The sequence below is a fragment of the Poecilia reticulata genome, linkage group LG15, assembly GCF_000633615.1.
Source record: "Poecilia reticulata strain Guanapo linkage group LG15, Guppy_female_1.0+MT, whole genome shotgun sequence".
In the NCBI taxonomy this organism is placed as follows: Eukaryota; Metazoa; Chordata; class Actinopteri; order Cyprinodontiformes; family Poeciliidae; genus Poecilia; species Poecilia reticulata.
This window is the reverse complement of record NC_024345.1, coordinates 22,234,109-22,252,447: the sequence shown is the minus strand read 5'-3', so window position 1 is coordinate 22,252,447 and position 18,339 is coordinate 22,234,109. Positions and strand designations below refer to the sequence as shown.

The window sequence follows — 18,339 nt, the reverse complement described above, 5'->3', positions numbered from 1 at the left end:
CACACACACACACACACACACACACACACACACACACACACACACACAGGAGGTTCGCATTAGGAAGAGCAGCTCATCCCACTCAGCCGCTTATTGCGTCATGTATTATTGAAGGCAGCTCTTGTATAAACACAACTCCAATAAATTGGGGTCTCAGTTTTTCGGATTCATTAAGGTTAATGCAGTTTTAATTAGTGCTTGATTTGAAGCCTATTAGAGGCAATTTATAAGTCCTTCTCGTGGACCTGAGAAATGACGTTGCGTGGGATTAATATGATAAAAGGCACAAGTTGGAGCTGCGGTCCCTGCTGGGTTGAAGGGATTCCTCTCGTTTCGCTGTAACGGCTTGTTTATTTGCACAACTGCTTTCAGGCACATTAAAACAATCTAATGAATGAGCAGCTTTGGCTTCAGGGATTGCTTCATCCACCGCTTGGACAAATGAAACTGAAGTGATTAGTGCTGATTAGAAGAATGAAGAACAAATGGATTGAAACAGACAACAAGATGTCCTTTAACCTTTCAGAGCAACTTTACCCTCCAGGCGCTCAGGTCAGTTTTTCTTACATTTAAATCTGAGGTTTGTAACTTTTATAAAAAAAATGTTTTTTACATATTTGTTACAACTGTTATGTTGTGACAACAGAATATGAGACAAATTATCAGTGAAAAGATCGATTTCCTCCACCTTTTCCCCACAAAAACAACCAATCAGAGCCAGGAGGACGGTCTTAGTGCTGTCAATCAATCCTGTGAACATGTTGCTAAATGTCCTAATGGTGGAGAAACAACTTATTACAGGAAATAGTTTATTCGCCGTCATCGGTGGCTATGTAATGAGCCTGAGCATTGGCAGTACACTAGCTGCAGTAAAACAGAGAGCTACACATAGGGTGATTGACAGCGCTAAGACCCTCCTCCTGGCTCTGATTGGTTGTTTCTAGTTAGCATTGGGTGAAGGCAGAGGAGCTAAAAGTTTTTAATGGATTATTTTGGATAGTTTCAACAAATATATATATAAAAATACATATTTTTTATAAAAATCACTGCAGTTCTAAGGCAGTAATGTCAAAACATTTCACCCTGCTCAGAAACTGCACACAGCATATTCTGAAGAAATATAAAAAGTTGTGAATGAAAAACTAAGTAGACCCCATGATTCAAGAACCACTTTTACTGAAGCTATATGATTCTAAATACAGCTTCAACAAAATAAACATTATTTATCCCAAAGGGAGTTTGAATGTAGTAACTCATATCTGTCTTTATAGAGTTGTGATGCTGCGGGCAGGAATGATCTCCAGTAGCAGTCAGTCTTACAGCAAATCTGAAGAGGCCTCTGACTGAAGAGGGTCTGATGACAGCCCAACATGCTAACAGCTTAATATGCAGGTAGGAGAGACACCATCATTTGTTTCCAAGCTCTGCTAATCCGCTTCATTTGCTTGTGCTGCTCCTCTTTAAAGTTTGAAATCTCTTTTTTTCCATAGTAAAGATTGTCATTACTGCTGCACATTTTTTAAACGGTGAAGTTAAATTGAATTTTGCTTGCAAATAGAAATTATAATTTTTTTTTCGCTAGAAATGTAGTAAGTTTGGTTTTCACATTGTAACTGTACTCCACATCAAGCAGCTCAGTGCCGTTGATGTAAAATAAACCAAATATTCTCTTGAGGTTTATTGAGTAAAAAAGTCCAGGGCTATTCAGAGTCTGGAAGCCGTAAAGTACAAGCAGGACATAAATGCACCACAAAACGGTTTGATTGTCCTTTTCAGCAGGAGCATGTTTAGCCCAGCTGGGCCACATGGTGCTTTACTCTCTCAAAACATGGAGGTGTAGAACGAACTGTTGCGGGCCACTCTGCAGTGGAGATGGCCTGAAATCACAGCAAGATGGAGCAGAGCCGAACCGCTGACAGCAGGAGTCACAATACATTAGCAGAGCCTCCAACTGGCACACACACACACACACACACACACACACACACACACACACACACACACACACACACACACGTCATGTTTTCATATCTTGTGGGGACTTTCTATTGGCTTCCATTCATTTTCTACAGGCTAACACTTACCCTAACCATTACATGCTTAACCTCTAACCCTCGTCAAAACTCAATTCGCACCTTAATCCTAAACTTAACCCCTACCCCAAAAACAGTGTTTCCCCTCATGCGGACCAAAAAATGTCCCCATAAGAAGCAGTGTCCCGACCACCCCACATTTAGACAGCCATAGGTCCCCAGAAAGATATAAAAACCGGGTTCACACACACACACACACACACACACACACACCAGAATCTGGATGAATTGTTAACAGGTTGTCTGACCATCACCCTCTCATTTCTCCTCTTTCAAGCGGGAAAGCGGCGCCCCTGAAAAAGTTAGCAGGCAGGTGGAAGTCCTGCGTTTGGCTCGCAGGTTGCCGTGGCGACCTCCCAGCTTTGCATGTTTGGAAATTGCCACCAGGAGCGACTAAAACGCTCCCATCTGCAAACTCGGGAGAGACCTGAGATCAATTTTGTTGCGTTTACTGCAGAGAGGCTCACAATGGGAATTCGCTGAAGATCACTTTCCAGTTGGACGTGATGAGCGGAGGAGCAGGAGGGCGACGCGTTCGCACGTCCCGCAGCCTCATCTCTGTGTAACGTGAGCCGCGCATCGCTTCAGTCTCAACACTGTTCCCCTGAACAGGATTTAATTTGCACATGCAAGACTTGCACTCCTTTATGAAGCATATTAAAGATGATGTTCAAACATATCATCAAATTTAACCCAATTATGTCTGTTTTCTTTTCATTTTATAACCGTAAGCAGGGAAAGTTGACTTTTAATCAAAGAGAGAAAATAAATCTTTACACTGTGTTGCCGTTTTCTTTCAGGAGCAGGTAATTGATGCCGGCCTCCTCTTCCTCCTCTTCCTCGTCTAACCCTGTGCAGCCACTAGATGGAGCATGATAACCACAGAGAGGCTCTCCCGGTGGGACCCCGACCCCCGACCCCGCCCCGGATCCGGTGGGTGCTGCGGCTCCCGGCGGAGGTGAGAACGGGAAATTGTCTGCCAGGTTTATCACGGATTCCCATCGACTTCCCGTTTGTTTTATTGTTTCTTTTGCCATCCAGTTTCTCAGTGCAGGTCACTGGGAGTAAGAGGTCAGAAAAGTTAAAGCAAACAGACTTTTACAACGTAAAGACTTCTGATTTTATCATTCTGTCCTTTAATCTGCTTTCTGTGTCAAAATTATGCATAAAAACATCAAGTAATTTAAATTTAGCTGATTTAGGAGACAAAATATATTAAGAATGACTTTTTGGTGGAAACAGTAAATTAAACTTGAATAATTTGAATTAATATGAGTCACAACAACATTAAATTTCCCTTTAAGTATTTAATCAGTTTTATTTTTTAGTTAATTTACCTTTAGGGAGAATTTGTCGCTTTTTGTCCAAAACATAGAAGGAGACCAACTTAAATTATTTAGTTTTTTACTCAATTTATCTATTATTTAAACAACTGGACCAAAATATGTTCATAAGTCATTTCAAACACATGCATATAGTGTTAAATGTTTTTAAATTTTATAAATTTACTGCTGGACGTTTATGGGAAACACTTTCTGTTCTCCATAAGCGAAGCCCCAAAATGCTGCTAATAAAGTCCAGAGGTTTCACCTGAACCCCTTAATTTACTCTCTGGAGTTTACGGTGAGGTCAGACGGGACCGACGGGAGTTTCAGTCCACACGAAAAATCCAATATTTTCACTTTATGTGTTGGAATCACTCCCCTGCGCTCCTACGTTTCATTTTCACGACTTACGAGTGTAATAAAGTAACAAAAAAAAACAAATAGTTTATACTAAAATACTGTAATAAATGTTTTAAGCTGCGAAATATTGAAAATATCTGCTATAATTGCAAATTTTCAGTGGAAACTTGTGTGTTTGGTTCTTGAAATTGTGGATAAAATGATTGCATTAAATAAACGATGTAAATTAAAGATCTCCAAAAATACAAACAGCAATGTTATACATTTTTTTCAGTTTAAAGTCCATTTTTGTGCCGTCAGAGATGCTGCAGAGCCTACAGAGACGATTACTCTCTCATATTCTAATAATCTGAGGCAGAGGAAATGTATTCTCCTTTATCTGCATTAATGCTTTTAAATGGTTCACAGAGATTTATTTTACTTGGGGCACTTATGTCAAGAGCAGTTACAGGAATTACTCTGGATGCAATCCCATTATAGGATGTCAAATATTTTGATGCTGTTGGTAAATGGCAGCACGGAGTGGAGGACAACAACCGGATGGCAATTCTGCAATTCCAGGATCAGAATAGTAATAATGTAAAAAGAAAAAAAAAGCCCATTCTGCCTGTATGCTCACCTTTCGGAGTCCCAGGGCTCACCCCGGCCGGCAATGTAATACCGAACAATGAATTTTAAATAAAGTCAAACATTTGCTTCATGCTCCTCTACAGTTTAAACAAGCCATTTCAGATGGAGACGTGTGGATTTATTGTAAGTAAGAGATATAAGAGATAACTTAATCCCCAAGTGGATTGTAAACCCCACCTCCACTTCACATGGCTCCACCCTTCCTTGACCTTTTGTCTCATTTCTCGCCGGGTAATGAATGCTTTCGGACTGAAACGATGCGGCGCGCGGTCCGCAGCGTTGGAATGTCATATCGGTGGAAATCACCCAATCAGCATGCCGGCGTTGAGCGCAAACAGAGCGAGGCGGCGCGGTGCGCGGAGCGGTGCCGGACCGGGTCGTCTGGATGTCAATATAATAGACTGGCTTATGATGTGTAAATAACACAGCACTTAATGCTTCGCTCCGGCTCTGAGAGAGCAGCAGAAATCACAGCCGCCAGCTTCACCCAGGCAGCAGCAGCAGAGGCTGGAAATCAGGAAATGTAATAATTTACACTTAATTTTTCTACTTTAGCCACTTTTATCCCTTTACTGCAGATGAATTAGTAGATCATAAGATGAAATATATCAGCTTTTACCATAATAATTCCACATTAAGGAAACAGAAATGTATGTCACCTTTTATTAGGGACGCACTAAGAAAATGTAAAAATTAAATTACGAGAAGAAAGGTGAAATAATAAATCATGTTATGATTTATTCTCATTAAATCATAATATGAGAATATTCTGATTCTCAGTCATAATATGAATAAAGTTCATATTATGACTTCATTCTCAGATTATATTGTTATTCTATAACTTTATTTTGACATCACTCTCTTATCTTTCTAACTTTATTCTCATACGACTTTATACATTTAACATTATGACTTTATTCTTGAAATACTGTATTCTCATATCACAACTTCATTCTTGCATTATTTAGACTTTATTCTCATACGATTTTATTCTTGTGAAATTATGACTTTATTCTTGGATTATTATGACTTTATCGTTGTAATTTTCTGACTTTATTCTCATTATATCTTCATTTTATTTTAGTTTTTCTCAGGATGGCCCCAATACTCACCGTTTTTATCTGTGTGCATCCACAGGCTTTGACTACACCTGGGTGAAGTTGCCTCCTCCACCTTCTTCAAATTAAATGCAACTGGCATCAAATATTTGTGCAGAGACACTTTGTTTGTGCTGTTATGCTTTTTAACACTAAAAGAAAGTAGCGGAGCTGGTTGACCTTTGATGACCTCTGGAAACATTTACTAATATTTTTAAAATGTTAGCAGTACAAATGTTTGACACCAATTGTGATTGATTTGAAGAACTCAGGGTAACTTTATTCAGGTTTTGACTGGGCCGTCTTGTCGCTAAAGGTTATTTCTATTCTTTATAATGATATACTTTAATATTATTTTTATTTTTTATTTGACATTTATTTATACGGCTACGCTCTCACTGTATAAATGTTTATTCTTATATATTTCTATACAGAACGAGTCCATAAGTTAATTTATTTCAGAAACTTTATCACCAAGTAAAACACATTAAACAGATTAATTACATACAGATTAATGTTTGAACGTCTTTATTTCTGTTAATTATGACGATTTTCAGATATCAGCTAATAAAAATGACATATGATATTAGAAAACCAATAAAAAACCATTTTAATGCAGAAAATCTATCTATCTATCTATCTATCTATCTATCTATCTATCTATCTATCTATCTATCTATCTATCTATCTATCTATCTATCTATCTATCTATCTCTAGTATTTTATATAAAATACTAAATTTATTTAATATCTCTGCATGTTTAGAAACCTTTAAATTGATTTGAATAAAAACCTTTTTAGATATAAAACCCATAGGCTAATACTTTTAGTGATGTAATAATTAACACAGCTGACTGTGTGTGTGTGTGTGTGTGTGTGTGTGTGTGTGTGTGTGTGTGTGTGTGTGTGTGTTTGATGTTGAGAGCAGAGCGGATGTTTATAACAACAGCCTTGAAATTAAAACGCTGAGTGAACGACACACTCTGAGTGTTTTCACTTCATTGTTTTTAAATGTGAACATTTTTCACATAAATACAATAAACTCCTTTCTGCTCCGATTTCACACTGCGAGCCGAAGCTCTGGGTAGTTAGGAGCATCTTCACACACACACACACACACACTCACACACACACATGCGCACATACGCACACACACACACACACACACACACATTGAGTGGTTCTTTTTACCTTCACCAGCACTACTTCTTCTTCGTCTTCTTATCTTTGGGGCCCCATACGGAGCAGTCGGTCCTCACAATGTAATATTTATTGAAACAAATGGGCTTTGCACTGTAAAAACAGAAAATCTTACCAAGTATTTTTAGTTTAGCTTCTAGTGTAAGACAAAACTAACTGAGAAGTAACTTTTTAGCAAGATAAGAGATTTACATTGTTGTAACAATATTTCTTGTTACAACAATGTAGCAGGATATATTACATATGTTGTAGTTTGTAGATGTGTTTTTATGTTATATTGTATTTTATGACGAACTGATGGATTGTATTCTTGGATTAAATATTTTAATTACAGGCTTTATATAATAAGCCCTTTAGGATTTTCACTCTTTCTGAATTATTATTATTGTAATTTTTAATACCTTTGATCTGTATTTTAATTGTTCAAAATAAACTAAATTAAATAAGAGCGTTTTTAAGTAAATACTTCCTTAAGTGAAATAATCTACCAATGAAACAAGAACTAATTTAATGAATTTTAAGGAATTACTAACTTAAACAAGCTCTTACTTCTTACTGAAAAGTTAATTTTGTTTTACTTCAAGTGTGCTTAGATATTTACACTAGAAACTAAACCAGGTGTTTTTTGCAGTGCGAGATCAGATTCTTCAGCTTCATTCTTTTCCTCTGATGTGTAAATGAATCTTAGTTCATCTGAAATAAGATAAAACTAACTTACAATAAACTTTTTAGCAAGATTCAAGAGTTTAATCTTGATGAAAAGAGGGGAAAATGTTTTATAAATTAAATAATTGGCCAATGGAACAAGAACGTTTTCATCAATATTAAGTAATTATTGACTTAAAACAAGCTCCTATATCTTACCCAGTAACATAATGTGTTTTTGCAGTGTACACCAAGTGTTTTTGTCTAGTTTCTCATAAATATCTTAGTACACTTGAAATAACACAACACTGATATAGGAGTTTGATTTAAGTGAATAATTCTTGAATACTAATAAAATGTACTAGTTTCACTGGCAAATTATTTCACTTGTAATTTTTTTCTCTCATTTTCTCAATATTAAGGAGCTACTGACTTAAATCAAGCTTCGATATCTTGCTGAAAACTTAATTGTAAGTTAATTTTGTCTTATTTCACGTGTACTAAGATATTTACAGAAGAAACTAGACCATAAGTACTGGTGTACACTGCAAAAATACAAAATTATACCAAGTAAGACATTCCTTAGCATTGATAAAAAATTCCTAATTCTACTGACAGATTATTTCACTTATAACAAGAACTGTTTCAACAAAATTAAGGAATTATTGACCTAAAATAAGCTCCTATATCCTGCCCAGAAGTAAATTTTGTGTTATTTCAAGATATTTGCACTAGAATTAGACCAAAATACTTGGTAAGATTTTGTGTTTTTGCAGTGTACGGGGTGAGAAGTGGTAAAACACACAGACAGAGTAATGCAGCAGGTAAACACAGGGTTTCAGTCAGCTTTATAACGCTGTTTCCACTTAGAGAAAACTCATTCACACCTGCTGATGACACACATCAGGTGTCAACAGTATTCTGCAGCCGCTGCTCATGTGACGGTAATAAATAGCCGTGACCTCAGCGAACGCATCACTCATGAGCCGGCTTTGATTCGGTGGCTTTTTCCGTCGGACCCGGGAGACGGCGGCTGTTCCCACATCCACTGACCTTGGAGTCTCTTTAGAGCGCCGCCGCTCAAGGCCGCAGCCAATCTGTTGTTCCTAAAACGTCAACAAACCTCAACACTCAGTGAAAGCTAACACTTGAGCGCGAAGGTTGCCGTGGTGAGAGGTGGCGTGGGATCAAAAACAAAGCAAAAAAAAAAACTGATAAAAAATATAATTTTACCTCTTCCCTCTCCCCATAATCCCAGGCTTCCAAGAGTGACCTTTGATCCCGCAGCATGTGTGGTATGCTGAGCCGCCCGCGCGCCGCTCTGATCCTGGGAAGCAATCACCGAGCGCGCCGCTATCAGAGGAAAAGGAGAAACACTCTATAAGCCCGAGTGTGGAGGTGAGCGCCGAGCGAAAAGCAAATGTGCAGGGATGGAAAAAATAACCAAGTGCAGCCAACCACGCAGAAAGCTGATGGGCCAGAGCGGCGCGTGATAAAGGTAAAGTGGATACTGTATCTACAACACAGGCTGGAGCCGACAGGGAGCCCAGGAAAAACAACATGGGAACAATCTGAGCGAGCAGCGCAGAACATTTCACTTTAATTTCACTCATTTGCTTTATTAGCTCACATTCTGATTATTTATATAACACAAATTCACCCCATAACACAGAATCCAACCCATTCGATTTCAATAAAACCTCATTTTCAGGTCTAATTACACATCATGCACTGCAAAAACTAAATCTTACCAAGTATTTTTGGTCTAGTTTTTTGTGCAAATATCTTAGTACACTTGAAATAACACAAGTAACTTCTCAGGAAGATATTGGAGCTTCTTTAATATTGGTGAAAAAGTTTTACTTCCACTGGCAGATTATTTTACTTGCATCATGAAAAAATAGTGAAATAATCTGCCGTCAATATTCTGGAATTATTTATTTAAAACAAGGTTTTTTATTTCACTGAAAAGTTATTTATAAGTTAGTTTTGTCTCATTTAAAGTGCACTAAGATGTTTCCACTAGAAACTAGACCAAATATTTTTTTTTGCAGTGTAGCTAATATTTCCTGTGAACACACATAGATAAAAACTTGAATAATTAAATCTAAAAACACACAAGCTTATGGAAGCAGCTTAATATGTAATTCTACCAAATACTAAGTAATTTTATTTATAAACTCTCTGTTTATTGTTGTGGGATTTGGGAATTTTACCTGATTTATAACCTGGAAAAGTTTAGTGTAACTACACTGCAAAAACACAAAATCTTAACAAATATTTTTGTAAATTTAGTGTAAATATCTTACTATGCTTGAAATTAGACAAAACTAACTTTTAAGTTACTTTTCAGCAAAATATAGGAGTTTGTTTTAAGTGAATATTTCCTTAATATTGATGAAAAATTATTAGTTTCACTTTCAGATTATTTGACTTATAACATGGGAAAAATGTTTTAAGTGAAATAATCAGCCAGTGGAACTAGAACTTGGTTGCTAGGCGACGGGTTTGGCTGGCGTTGCTAGGTAACGATTGTCAAATAAGTGAAATAATCTGCCAGTGGAACTTTTTCCACTGTTTTGCAGTTTTCTGGATATTTCTTAGTAGAAATAATACTTTATCGCCTGCAAAGTTTGAAATATCGACTTTATTTTTCAAACTATACTAAGCGTGTCATAAAGGAACTGCTGCGTTAGAGGTGAAGGCAGGCGTTCCTCAGGGTTCAATCTTCGGCTCGGTTCTACACAAATAATCTTCAGATTGTTCGACTTTATGCAGATGATGAGTTTATTTATACATAAGTGTCATTTTTACAAGAAGCAACAGATTATTTTCAGTTTTATTGACCCTTTTCTAAGTGCTTTGGCTAATTCGCTAAATCAGTTTTCAGTGACTTCTAACCTGGCAGGTGATTTATTAGAGGCTCTCATCTAGAGAGTTTTGACCCTAAAGTACGTATTTGAGAAAACATTGACCAATGCTGAGTTTTTATTTAAGTTTGAACTGAATATGTTTTTATATTTCACTCATTTATTCATTGATTTATTCGCTGTTTTATCCACTATTTTATCAATTTTAGACTTTTATTTTAGAAATACAGATGTATTACATCAAGCTTATCTGTGTTTTTTTAGGTGCAAATCACTTTGTAACAACTGCAGATTTTGAGTTGACCAATTTCTGTTATTTAAAAAAACACATATTTGGTTGTTTTTAAGTGTAAATGTCAAATGTCTTATGTTTTTTGCAAAACTGTGATTATTGTTTGGGTTTCTTTAGCTTTGTATGTCAAATCTTTACATTTATTAATGATGTTGTTGCCAGTGATCGGTAACCAATATTCCTGGTTTAATCAGTTTAAACACAATAAATCACAAATAAGATTAAAATATTTCCATTTATGCTGCAAAGCATCTTCAATCTTTGCTGATTTTAACTAAATCAAAAAGTCCATTAAAATTGACTTTTTGATTCATTTTAAAGTACAGTACCAGTACTTTAAAACCAGTACTGGTACTGGTTTTAAAGCCAAAACCAGTACAGAGAAGCTGACATGTTTTTAGCATTAGAAGGAAAATTGCCCAACTTTTTGGAGCATATATATAAATATTAATAAAAAAAATATTGAGAAATAAAATGGGGAAAGTTTGGGGGAAGGAAAAACTTTCCATAGAAAACTGCTGCGTGTGAAAGCATTTTGTCCTCTAAACAGCTAATAGGTGCGTCTCTGTGAATTCAGAGGTTTGAATTTGTAAAAACCGCCTGTGAAGCTCCGCTACCCACGATGCCTCGGGGCGCAGCGAATTCCCCGCATGTGCGTTTATTTGATTGTTTAAGAGCGATTTCCGGAAAACCGAGTTTTTCGGACGGGCCGGGAGCTGCCTTGTAACAATTATGGGGTTAAATGGCAGTCGGCCACACAGGAGGGCATTTGCCTGCTGGCAGACCCTCCTTCCCGCTCTGCAGGGGTCAAAGGTCAGAGACTTTTCAGGAAAAGTCCATTTCTCAAGCTCCTCGAAACAGGTGGAGGCCGGAGCCGCTGTGTTTACTGAAACAGCAGAAGAGGAATGGGAAACGAGACGCCGCCGCGTCGTTTACAGCGCAGGGTGTACAAACTTATATCAAAAAAATTCATTTGTTTCTTTATTTGGAAAAAAGCTTTGCAGATTTTACGCATTAAAAGCATCTGGTTTTAGAGTGTTGATTGGAAAAAGAGGAAAAATATTTGGCAAATTCTGAGAGATAAAAACAGAGTTTAGGTAAATTTTTCTCCTATATTTAACCAGTTGTTTTTTTAAGTAATGGGAAGCAGATTTGGGTGCAGCAAAGTTTGCCTTAGATGTAGAGTTTGATGTATACCTTAACTTTTTTTGTACAATGGACACAGAAAACATATATTTTTTAAATTATGCAGTCCTGATGTGTTAAATTTTATTAATTCATTCATTCATTTATGCAGCGCTCTAAAAACCGAAGGCAACAAAACAGGTCAATCAGAAAAGACCAACAAATACAATTGTCAATAAAAAAATGTAAATATAAAATAAACTAAAGAATTACATTAATCGCAAAGCGTTTCTAGAAAAATCTAGATTAATCTCATAATTTCTGAGTATTTTCTAGCCGTTTTTTTTATACTTTTCAAACTCAGAAATGTCCTAAAAAATTTCTTAAAAATTTATGAAATCTCAAAGTAGAAGTTTTTCTAGAATTTCTTTTACTTTTGAAATTAAAAAAATTCCTTATTTAATTTTTTTTTTAGAAAATTAATGGAAATGTCCTCATTTTATGTTTTCTTGCTCCGTTGCAGATCGACCAGGTTGGTCAAACATGTAAAATGATAAACATCATCAAACCGTCTTTCAAACGGTTCGTTTTAAATATAATATAAAGTTAGTAATAAAACCCGATGTCGCTGATTCGATACCCGGTCTGGATTCGTTCAGATATCGGTACCGATGCCGGTTATCGGATCGGTGCTGATCTGTGGGAGCGTTTTGTTTCGGAGGGAAGCAGAGGGCCGCAGGCGGTCGACCCCTCGCTGCTCGCCGTGTTTGGATTGGCTGATCCGGCGGGACCCGGCGCTGAACCCGTCAGGAAGGGCTTAAGTGTTCGGGATTAGGGACCCAAAAGGCATTCGGGCCTTGGAGGAGCTCGGAACACCTGCAGGAAGAGGCGGGCCGGCCGGCCGGTCCTGACAGCAGCTGGGGTCGGTGTTCGACGCCATGGCCCAAGGGCAAGGTCGGCCCGGCCCGGTTGGGTCGGGAACAGCGGGCGGATTGTTTTCGGACGCGCCGAATGCGAGCCAGCTGCGGCTGTGGATTCCTGACCTCACATTAGCACTACGAAGGGAAGCCGGACTGCTAATGAGCGCTGACCTCTGACCCCGGCTGAGCGGCTCCGCAGAACCGCGGACCCGGCGTGAGTCGCTCGTTTTCAGCTCCTGATCCCGACCAAAACCCGCTTTCTCTCCGTTCCGCGCAGGAAAACGTGCTGATTAGTGTTTTAATAACCAGAAATGTTGGGAGCTGTGAATAAATTCAGGTCTAAACTTTGAGTGGGTCGACATGAAAGCGCCGGCGTTTCCCCGGGCCTAATTGGGCCGGACAGTTAACATCAAAGCTCCACATGTAATCTGTTCTGAAACGTTCGCATGGCTCCGCTCGCTTTCTCTCTCTGAACATAATGTAATGAAGGTCATTCTTCATAAACTCACTTTGATCTGTAATTTTTAATAAAATTTCCTCATCTCCACCTGCAGTCGATTTGCTTGCACACTTTTCACCTTCGTTCCTTTATTTTTCCCTCGCAGTGTGTGGTAGCAGCTCAACTCGCCTGAACAAAAAACAACATAAAAGCGTTTCTTTTTCTTAACTGCTGACGTGCCCCAACACCTGCAACAGATGTATAATTAAGCTGTGATGCTTTATAATGAGGAGCTGCTTTTATAGAGACAATTATGTGTAATGTAAAATAAAATGCATCGCCGTGGAAATCCCCACATAGCAGACTAAAGATTATAATTCAGCCCGTTAAATTGAAGGAAGGCTGGGCGACTTTTATTGCCAAGTCAGTGAAATTCAGCCGAAATTCCTGAACAAATAACACGTTTTACACACCGAGGCGTCCAAAACCGCCGCCGCCGCCTTCCAGTTCCTATCGGCACGATTTAATGAGAAATCAGCTGCACTGCAAAAACACAAAACCTAAACAATGTCTGATTGGTTGTTTTTTATCTACAGTGGCTCCAAAGTTAAAGGAAATATGTAAAGTTTACACAGAATTAAATTTTTTATAATAAAAATGCATGAATTATGAAAAAATAAAACATCAAATGTTAAGAAATAATTTTTTTAAACATCGACGTAGAAAATAAATTTTCTTTAATTCTAACTGTATTTTAACTATTTGAAGATGAAAATTTGCTTCATTACAATTTTATTTAATCTGAACTAATTTTAGTTTTAAAAAAACTTCCTTTCACACACTGCAAAAACACAAAATCTTAACCAAGTTTTTAATTTATGTTGTAAATATCTTATTGGGCTCGAAATAAGACAAAAGTAACTAAAACATAACTTTTAAGGAATATATATTTTTAAAATATAATTTGTAAAAAGGGATTTTAAGGATGTTATAATTATGACAGTTTTTTACAGATGAAAATATGCAAAAAGTGTCGCTGCAATTTGAATTTACACTGCAAAAACACAATCTTACCAAGTATTTTTACTAGTTTCTAGTGCAAATGTCTTGAAATTAGATCAAAATAACTCACAAGCAACTTTTCAGCAAGTTGTAAAAGCTTGTTTTGTCAGTTATTTTGTAATATTGATTAAAAAGAGAGAAAATGTTGTTATAAGTGGAAAAACTCGTTAACTTCATCAATATTCCAGAATTACTGACTTATACAAGCTCCTATACGTTTCCGAAAACTTAGTTTTGCCTTCTTTCAGTGCAGCAGCTCAGAAGTGGTTGGTTATGTTTAGTGTTTTTGCAGTGCAGATCAGCTGCAGTAACGAGCCGTGAGCGCTAATACTTGGGGATCAGTTGCACTGGATGAGGCGGCTTTATCCAGTTATTAGGGTAATGTAATGGAGTCTCTTAATCCAAACCCAGCAAACCCTCACACCGTAGGGGGCACAATAGTGAGGCAACATGTTATTCCAACACAAAGCTGACTTCCCCGCTAATGTAGCAGGACAGTGAGGTTCAAACAAGTCCTTCACAGTATCTCCCCTAAAATGATTTTCTCCCTTTATGCCTCCAACAGACGCTCTGCTGGCATATTCTACGCCCCTTAATGCCAAATTAAACCCCATCCTCTTTTATTTTAAATGAGGGAAAAAGGCGAAAGAGAGCCACTGGTTAATCTAGGAAAAAAAAAATTAAAACGGTATTAAAAAGTATAGAACATTACATTAATGCCGTCCGGCACAATTGGTGGTAATTGGGAGATAATCCAGGAGCGGCGGGCCGGGTTGGAGCGTCTTCTGCCGCCGCGGAGTCCTACGAGCCGCGGGACGGGGTCAGAGGAGGAGGAAGAGGAGGAGGAGGAAGAGGGGGAGGGATTAGCTCTGGCATTGTTGGCTCTTTCCACTGGAACATGACCTTGACGAGAGTTTGGTTCCTCTCTCTCCTTTCTTCCTCCATATATTCCAGCAGAATGAACTTTAATAGCAGCATAATGGGGCGATTCAACAAGGCCAAGAGAAACACGCCAAACATGGAGAGTAAAACCTCCAACACCTTCACGCCGTTTTGGGGAAAGACCCTCACCTACTGCGTTTACACATCCCAACTCCACACAGCTGGAACAAGAGGAAACGACGTTTTATTCAAAACAATTTAAACCAAAAATGTCTCAAAACGGAATGAAAACTGCTGTTGATTTTATCGTTTGGCTGAAGTTTGATAAATGCGACCGGATGACGTTGTGATTTTAATCATGTTTCTTATTTCGTGGAGACAATGCCATTCCCAAATTGTGTTCTTGTACGTTAGCGGAATATCAACAAATTTGTAATGGAAATATAGCAACTATCATTAGTAACTTTTTAAAAATATGTTGTTTTTTTTTAACATATTTGTTCAAATTGAAAATCTGTGAAGAAACATCCATTTCCTCTTTGAGCTCTCATTGGTGTCTGAAGAAATGCTCTCTGTCAAAAACCACCAATCAGAGCCAGGAGGCGGGTCTTAGAGCTGTCAATCACCCTCATGTATGCTGCTAAATTCAAAGTAAAAAATACCTTATTGATCCCAAAGGGACATTCTTCAGAGTTATTGTAGATAAATGTGCTGATGGTGGAAAAACAACGTACCACTACAGGAAAACAGCCATTGGTGGCTATGCTAACTAGCATTAGCATTCACAACTGGCTCTGTTGTGAGGAACGAGCTGTTATGAGGGTCTGAGCAGCTCATGCACAAGCACGATTGACAGCAGTAAGACCCTCCTGGCTCTGATTGGTTTTTGTTTTTGCAAAAACCTACCAAGAAATTTTGTTCTAGTTTCGAGAAATAAGACAAATCTAAACGTTTTCAGCCAGATATAGGTTTTGTTTTAAGTAAATAAATTCTTAAAATTAATAAAACATTTCTAGTTTTATTGTCAGATAAATTTACTTATAACTATCCATTTCCCCAATAATATAAGGTAAGTAATCTGCCAGTGGAACCAGAACTTCTTTATCAATATTAAGGAATTATTTACTTAAAACAAGCTTCTATCTTTTGCTGATAAGTTACTTCTGAGTTAGTTTTGTCTTAATTCAAGTGAACAAAGATATTTGTGGTAGAAACAAAACAAAAATATTTGGTAAGATTTTGTGTTTTTGCAGTGCTGCAGATGGCAGAAGGTCAGTTTTAACAAATGTATAAAAAACATATTGTTAATAAAAGTTTGCACCATTGAAACCAGATTAAAAGCAACATTACAATGAAAACAATTGGATTTTTATCCAAGTTAGATATTTTTAGGGTGAAAAGATCAGAATTGCGACGTTCAGCCTGCAGTGAAAAAGTCGGATATTTGTTGCATACGGGCAGAAAAAAGCAGATTTGTGTCGTATTTTCCTGCAGCCGTGGAGTATCAGTCTTCCTCGCAGAAACAGCTGCTCCAGCTACAACAACAAACTTTAAGTGAGCCAAAACGAGACGGGCGATCCAGAGTGCTGTGGGAAAGCCTGTAAATGTTATGTGTTTTGAAAATGGTTCCGATAATCTCTCCCCTAATCCCTTAATTGGGAGTCAATGTAGTCTCCTGCGAGCGCACAAAGCCGGAGCCGGAGAGGATCTCTTAGAGCGAAGCGCCTACACCTGGGCGACGAGGCCGCCTTTCACTGCGCCGAGGACGCTTTCAGGAAAGTCCTTGGCTGTGAACGTTCCCATGTTAAAAGCACTACCCATTAAGGTACATCTGAGAGAGATGTATTTCCGCACGCTGTTTGAAGATTTCCCATTTGCATGAGAAAAAAAACGTGGGTCTGTGTAAAACTGTAACTTGTGAACTGATCAAAAGCCAGAGGCCGTTCTGGAGCTGAATGGCTTTCCCCCTTTGACACGAAAGAGGCTCTCTTGAGGCGCCTTCGCGGCGGTGGCCTTGGAGGTTAGCAAAATGTCGCCCCCCACACCAAACGGGCTATTCTCTGGAGTCCGGACAGCACTTGAGGAGAAAAGAGACGGTTTGCCGCTGCGGATCAAGCCCCACTCACATTCCAGAAGAGGCTTTTCCTCGTCCCACAGACGGCCTTTGGAAAGTGGATGTGCAGCAGCTAAACACGCCAAACTAGGCTGGTTTTCATATGCTAATATTATTGGTTAAAAGGGATTTTAAATGTATAAGAATGTTGTATTGTGGTTATCTTGTGCAAATATTACACGGTTATTAATATTGCTGTTTTCTTTTAAATGAAAATACACAAAAACATAAAATTTTACCAAGTGTTTTGGTCTAATTTCTACAAATATCTTAGTGCACCTGAAATAAGACAAAACTAAATCACGAGTAACTTTTCAGTAAGAAATAGAAGCTTGTTTAGGTCAAAGGTTTCAGATCATTTCACTTATAACATGAGAAAAATTATTTAAATTTTAAGTGTATCGACCTGAGAGGTCTGGAAGGTTGAGACAATGTCGAGTTTCTGTGTTGCTCAGTGATGAACAGGCAGCATCTCCGGCCTAAAGCGATCAGGTCCGATGCTTCTGAGTTCTTTTTTTCCCCACCAGCTCTTTAGTCCAGTTTAATCAAATTCTGGTTTACCTACAAATACGTCTGGTTCGTTTGGGGGGAATGAATGCGTAATTGAACTCTTACTTAGGAAAAAAAAAGTGAACTCTGGTCTGCATACAAACCTCGGTCTTGGCTCGGTTGAAGTGAATTCTGGTGCGGTTTGAATCCATATGTGAACACCAAGCGGACCGGAGACCGCTCCAGAAACAGAAAGTGGACAAATACAACCAAAACAAATGCGCTAAGCTAACGCTAGCAGGAGAAATGACTCGTGGATTTTTAACCAAAGACAAAAGAGAACTGCTAAAATCTGACCCTTCTCCATTTTTGTTTACATTTCGTGAAGAAGGAAGTTGCTCTTGGTTACCTTTTCAGAAGTTTTCATGTTGCCTCCTTCAGTTCTTGAAATGAACTCTAGTGTAGCTTGAAGGTATATGTGAATGCAAAGCAGACCTGAATGCTCCAAACGCAGGAAGAAGACTTTAGTGCAAGGCATTCTGGGTAAATACAACCAAAACAAACAAGCTAAGCCAGTTCTAGTGGGAAAAACTGGTCGTGATCTTTGACCAAAGAGAAAAGAGAAATTCTGCAACCGCTAAAATGTGACACTACTACATTTTTGTTTACATTTTGTGAAGAAGAAGCTGTGCTCAGTGTCTTCTTCTGTGATTTTCCATCAGTAGTTCTTGGTGCAGCGCCACCACAGGCGAGGAGGGGTACAGGTTTTTCAATTAATGTAACAAATGTTGCAGTTT

The 18,339-nt window shown here is 38.1% G+C and overlaps 1 long non-coding RNA gene across 1 annotated transcript; it reads left to right on the top strand.

The window, feature by feature from the left end:
• The first annotated feature begins 12 nt into the window (after positions 1-12).
• Positions 13-17,243, top strand: LOC103477128 (uncharacterized). The gene is made up of 6 exons (XR_535583.2): positions 13-552; positions 1,272-1,392; positions 2,551-2,660; positions 2,894-3,051; positions 8,609-8,848; positions 16,435-17,243. It is a non-coding gene; the product is annotated as an uncharacterized LOC103477128 (long non-coding RNA).
• Positions 17,244-18,339: the final 1,096 nt, after the last annotated feature.